The sequence below is a fragment of the Nanorana parkeri genome, unplaced genomic scaffold (genome assembly GCF_000935625.1).
Source record: "Nanorana parkeri isolate BGI_ZX_2015 unplaced genomic scaffold, ASM93562v1 scaffold2005, whole genome shotgun sequence".
In the NCBI taxonomy this organism is placed as follows: domain Eukaryota; kingdom Metazoa; phylum Chordata; class Amphibia; order Anura; family Dicroglossidae; genus Nanorana; species Nanorana parkeri.
Window position 1 is genome coordinate 183,804 of NW_017308273.1, and position 5,615 is coordinate 189,418.

At 48.0% G+C, this 5,615-nt stretch overlaps 3 non-coding genes across 3 annotated transcripts; all 3 read left to right on the forward strand.

The window, feature by feature from the left end:
• The first annotated feature begins 5,036 nt into the window (after positions 1–5,036).
• On the forward strand, positions 5,037–5,109 carry TRNAR-ACG. Its single transcript has one exon. It is a non-coding gene; the product is annotated as a tRNA-Arg (tRNA).
• An 8-nt stretch (positions 5,110–5,117) lies between these two features.
• TRNAH-GUG lies at positions 5,118–5,189 on the forward strand. Its single transcript has one exon. It is a non-coding gene; the product is annotated as a tRNA-His (tRNA).
• A 125-nt stretch (positions 5,190–5,314) lies between these two features.
• Positions 5,315–5,386, forward strand: TRNAH-GUG. The gene has a single exon. It is a non-coding gene; the product is annotated as a tRNA-His (tRNA).
• Positions 5,387–5,615: the final 229 nt, after the last annotated feature.

Sequence of the window (5,615 nt, forward strand, 5' to 3'; positions counted from 1 at the left end):
GGGGGAGGGGGCGGGTACAGCTGGCTCTGCCTCTAGATAGGCAGAGCCAGCTGTCACTCACGCAGCTGGGCGGATCCCGGCACAATTGTCGGGATCCGCTTCAGCTGCGGCGTCTCAGTATACTATGAGCTGTAGCTCTCTATATACTGAGCCTAGGGTGACGGGAGGACGCTAGTTTGTGTCTTCCCGTTACCCTAAGGAGAACTATGGGGAAAAACCTTAGCCTTCTTTATAGCGAAATGTTCACTATTTCCCATAACATGAAGTCTTCTATCTAGCCAGCAGGTGGCGCCCTAGTCTCCTTCTTAGATTATTAGCACGATCACTTTTCAGCTGTGGTGAAAGAATCTCCTTTAGGCCTCATTCACACTGGAATCTGCCGGCATGTACTGCTCCGTGCTGCGTGCACCGCCGTATCTGGCAGCTCCCGGGAAGGACAGGTGCTGCGTGTCATTAGTACGCAGCCCCCTGTCCTTCTCTATGGGACTACGCGGCCGTACGCCTCCCTATGCTCAACTCAAGTGCCGGCCCCATATGGGTGCGGGTGTCCCGGCTCGGACGCAGACAGAATCTAGTACGAGTACGGACACCCGCACCTGCACGGACATGAGGGCGGGTGAGCGTAGGGAGGCGTACGGCCGCATACTCCCATAGAGAAGGACAGGGGCTGTGTACCTATCACACGCAGCGCCTGTCCTTCCCGGGAGCTGCTCGGTACGGTCGTGCACGCAGCACGGAGCTGTACCTGTGGGCCGATTCCCGTGTGAATGAGGGCGAAGTCTTCTTTCTAACCAGCAGGTGGCGCCCTAGCCCCCTTTTTTAGATTAGTAGCACGATCACTTTTCAGCTGTGGTGAAAGAATCCCCTTTTATAGAACTCAATGACCAGCACAGAGGAGACTTCTCCCTTATCAGACGGCGCTTCAATCAAACCGAGGGAGCTCTACAGCTGCGCCGTCCCTTTAGCTATACCACAGTGCGAATCCTTTGTCATACATTTTTTGTGTGTGTGTGTTCAGAGAGCAAAAAAAACTGATAAAATGTATTAAAAAAATGTAAAATAAGATGAAAAACAAACAAAAACAATCACTTTACTTTAACAATCTGCATACTAGATGGCTGGATATCAACAGCTGTTGTTTTGAATGGGGGGCAGGTTTGGGATACACCTCCGCAGTCCATCAAACACAAGTATTTTAGGATCACGGTGGTCCCTGATTCCTGAGTTCCATGGGTGCTGTATATTTCATCTTCCTCCTCACGTCTGTACAGTGTGCAGTCCCCAGAAGGGACAGGTGCTGCCTGTAACCGCACCCAGCAGCCCGTTCTTCCATATGGGAATATGCAGGCGGTGTGCAGACACATGGACCTGGATGCGATCACACGCGGCACCTGTCCCTTCCAAGGTTGGGTCTATTTACGGACATGCGTACCTGTCTGAATGAGTCCTTAGTGTCGCTCGGTGTCATCCTTCATCTCAGCACACTGGGGTCTCATCACGTTTTGTACTACCATCATCATCACGGTCACAGACATTTGGGCTGATTTACTAAAGGAGTTAAGAATCTTCACACAATAAATTGTGACAGCGCTCACTTCAATTGTCCAGTCGTGTGATAAACGGGAATTTCGCTTTTTGCCCAATTGGATAATTTACGTAAATATTTACACAATTTTTTGTGTTTTTATTATTATTATTAATATTATTAATTAATTATTATTAATTATTATTATTACTAGTTTAGTAAATCAGCATGCTGGGTGCTGGGTGTATAGAGATGCCTTGGGGTGCCGTTCAAAACGCATTGTGCCGTGCTTGGTGCTCCACAGAGTCTTAGAGCACGTTGCTGCCATTCAATGGTGTCAGCGGCCTCCGAACGTTGTGCAGGCCAAGCTGCGAGGTTCTGGCTCTGTGTTCTCTTTGTAGGGACATCTGCTGACCACTGAACCATCTCCTCTGAAGACTTCCCCAGAAATGTGACCCTCCCAGTTGCGGCTGAGTGACGGATACCGCCTGTAGCGTGTGGCATGTCTTCATCCAATGGTCTGTTACATCCACACACATATAACGACTTTCAGGACTTGGAGACGATCCTCTGGGTTGGAGACGTGGATCAGACTTGATGAGCGGATGGTGGATGAGCAATGACCGGCGACTTGTTATTTCACAAGATGCGTCTGAATAAAGGCGATAAAAACGTTGTATTGTCACGCTGGTCATAAGAAACAAAATAACTGCAAAAAGTTACAAAAATGTACATTCTCCTCACAGCACGCGATCACTGTCTGGATTCGTAGCGACGTCTTTATCATTTGTCACTATTTTCTCCACTGTGGAAATAAATAGACATGTGCGATTCGTTTCGTTCCGAATCGAAATTCGGACGAATTTTCGGAAATTCAGACATTCGGATGTATCCGAATTCCGAATTACAGACATAACGAATGCAAGCGAATCCGAATTTCCATTTCCGAAATTCGGTAGCGGTAGTTCGAACGTTCGTTTCTTATTCGTTTCGTTCGTTGGAGCAAAGTGACATTAGAGAAGGAGAAAAATATTTTTTCCCCCTCAAATGTCACGAACGAACGAAACGAATAAGAAACGAAAACGAAACGAATGTTCGACCTACCGCTACCGAATTTCCTCCGAATTCCGAATCCGAATTGACTTTCACACCCGAATCCCAAAAAACGAAATAACACAAATCCGAATTTAAAACGAAACGAATTTTTTAGCAGTGCACATGTCTAGAAATAAAAGTCATTTCACCATTGTTCAATGTATATGGAATTGTACTAATAATTATTCATGATGTGTACGAGAATCTTCCAATCAGAGCTAACGTTTCTTACCTCTGCACGGCATACTAGTCCTCAGACAGGAACACTGATAAAAACTACTGTATTTGCCGGCGTATAAGACGACTTTTTTTACTTAAAAACATCCCCCGAAAATCGGGGGTCGTCTTATACGCCGGGTATACAATGTGAACCTTTAGTTTGTTTTGGGCCAAAGTGGCCCAAAACGAACATCCCTAATCTGTCAGCCCGCTGGATGTGCGGTAATATTGTATGTACATGGCTACATACAGTATACCGCGCTGAGCCAATCACGGCGAGCGATGTACACAACCCCTGCCAATCCGAGCAGGCTTTGTATTCATTAATAGAATACATCGCTCGCCGTGATTGGCTCAGCGCGGTATACTGTATGTCGCCGAAGCTACCGTACATACAGTATTACCACACATCCATCCCTGATGTTTTTAAATGGTGTTGCCTCGGAAGTGGGGTAGTCTTATACGACGAGTATAGGCCAAAACCTATGTTTTAAGTGGAAAATTAGGGGGGTCGTCTTATACGCCGGCAAATACGGTATACTGCTCCAGGGGACCAGGCTGTTCGGCCGTCCGGGATTCGCCTCCTCTGCACCAAACATGTGAAAATCCAGCCTGCACATCGCTGACCCGTTTCACGCAATATGGTCTTAAAGTGACATAAAAGTCTAATTTTTTCCCCCTCCCCCCAATGTTAGTGTCAGCACTTACCCTAAACGATGTCTCTTAATCCGATCTTCTTCTTCTTTCCTTTTCATCTGTCACTCCAGCGGTGCGACGGGTCTCCGATCCGGCGCTGACTCCTCTGTCCTTGCCGGCACTTCCTGTCCTGCGGTGTCTGCATGCGGGTGCACGGCGTCCATAGACTTACCTTGCGTCTCTCCTCGTCTCCCCGCCGACCATCTGAACTGCGCATGCGCCCGCCCCAAGAGGCTTTGCGGCCGTCCGAGAATTATCAGATTTTCGGACGGGAGCGCGCGGGGAAAACACGGGTGAGTTTAAAGCGTTTTTTGTTTTTTTTTACGTTTTTGCATATTTCTACTGATTGCCAGCCTTATATACACTGAGTGGCCAGATTATTATGACCCCCCCCCCATCAGTACTTTGTTGGGCCGCCTGGTGACTCCACGAGATGATGAAAGGTGATGGGAGGGATCTGACACGGCGCTGTCGCCCTTCTGTTGTCTTGTACCAGTCTTGCCCCTCCCCCTTCTGCCCTGACATTGACTAGTCGCTGACGGCCACAATTCGCACGTTCACACCCAGATTTTCGGCTGACAGTCCGGTCTTTAAACACTTTAACAATGAGCTGCTCTTGAACATGTAACGCATTCTGCTGTTTTGCTGATACTCGCTCCATGGCTCCGAGCGCCAACAATCATCCCGCGTTCCAAGGCTGTTACATCGCGTTGTTTCCCCGAATCTTCCCAATCACTTCTACTGTCGTGGTAACCAACCTGCTTCCCTATTTATAATGGTCTGGCCCTCTAGCAACTTCAGCACCAAATTATAGATAATTGGCCTACTAACGTCAGGTGGTCATAATAATCCGGCCACTCGGTGTATATAATAATCCGGCCACTCGGTGTATATAATAATCCGGCCACTCAGTGTATATAATAATCCGGCCACTCGGTGTATATAATAATCCGGCCACTCGGTGTATATAATAAACCGGCCACTCAGTGTATATAATAATCCGGCCACTCCGTGTATATGCAAAAACACCCGAGGGTTTAATAACACTTTACTCATAGGAGTTGCTCTACGACCAAGCTCCTATTGTCGGCAAAATGGCGGTGCCTGAAAAGGACGTGTTTGAGGGACTTGGTCTAGTGCCAATAAAGCTTGTTGTGCTTAACAAACAATGTGCCTGATGATGAGCAATGGAAGCCTGAATAGTCACATGACTTTGCATAGGAAGATGAAGTTGCTCAGTGAAGGTTCAGCCCCCTTGGCTCTATAATGCATCCAATGAGATAGTGAAAGACTCCTCACACATGTATCCCACCCTGACAAATTACTTTTATTGTGACATCACCCCCCCCCCAAACAGGGCCGTCCCTATAATGAGGCTGTTGCCTCAGGTTGCATCTCTTTGGGTTACGTGCGTGGGGGGCGGCAGGCAGAGCAGCATGGCCGCTGTGCTGCACAATGTTTGCAGTGTGCCTGCCGGCCCCCCGCACAAAATCAAGCAGCAGGGCCAGTGGCGCAATGGATAACGCGTCTGACTACGGATCAGAAGATTGTAGGTTCGACTCCTACCTGGCTCGTCAAAAGTGCCGTGATCGTATAGTGGTTAGTACTCTGCGTTGTGGCCGCAGCAACCCTGGTTCGAATCCGGGTCACGGCATGTTTTGCTAGAACGCTAGAAGAAAACGTTTTGGGGTGCTTATAAGATAATTCTGAGATGCATCTCCAGCAGGGGAACGAGGTCCTGATTCCTCTATATAGATCTTTATTATCACAGTCAAAAGTGCCGTGATCGTATAGTGGTTAGTACTCTGCGTTGTGGCCGCAGCAACCCTGGTTCGAATCCGGGTCACGGCATGTTTTGCTAGAACGCTAGAAGAAAACGTTTTGGGGTGCTTATAAGATAATTCTGAGATGCATCTCCAGCAGGGGAACGAGGTCCTGATTCCTCTATATAGATCTTTATTATCACTAGAGGGGTCCCCAGCAGGAGGAAGGAGGTCCTGATCCCTCTATATAGATCTTTATTATCACTAGAGGGATCTCCAGCAGGAGGAAGGAGGTCCTGAACCCTCTATATAGATCT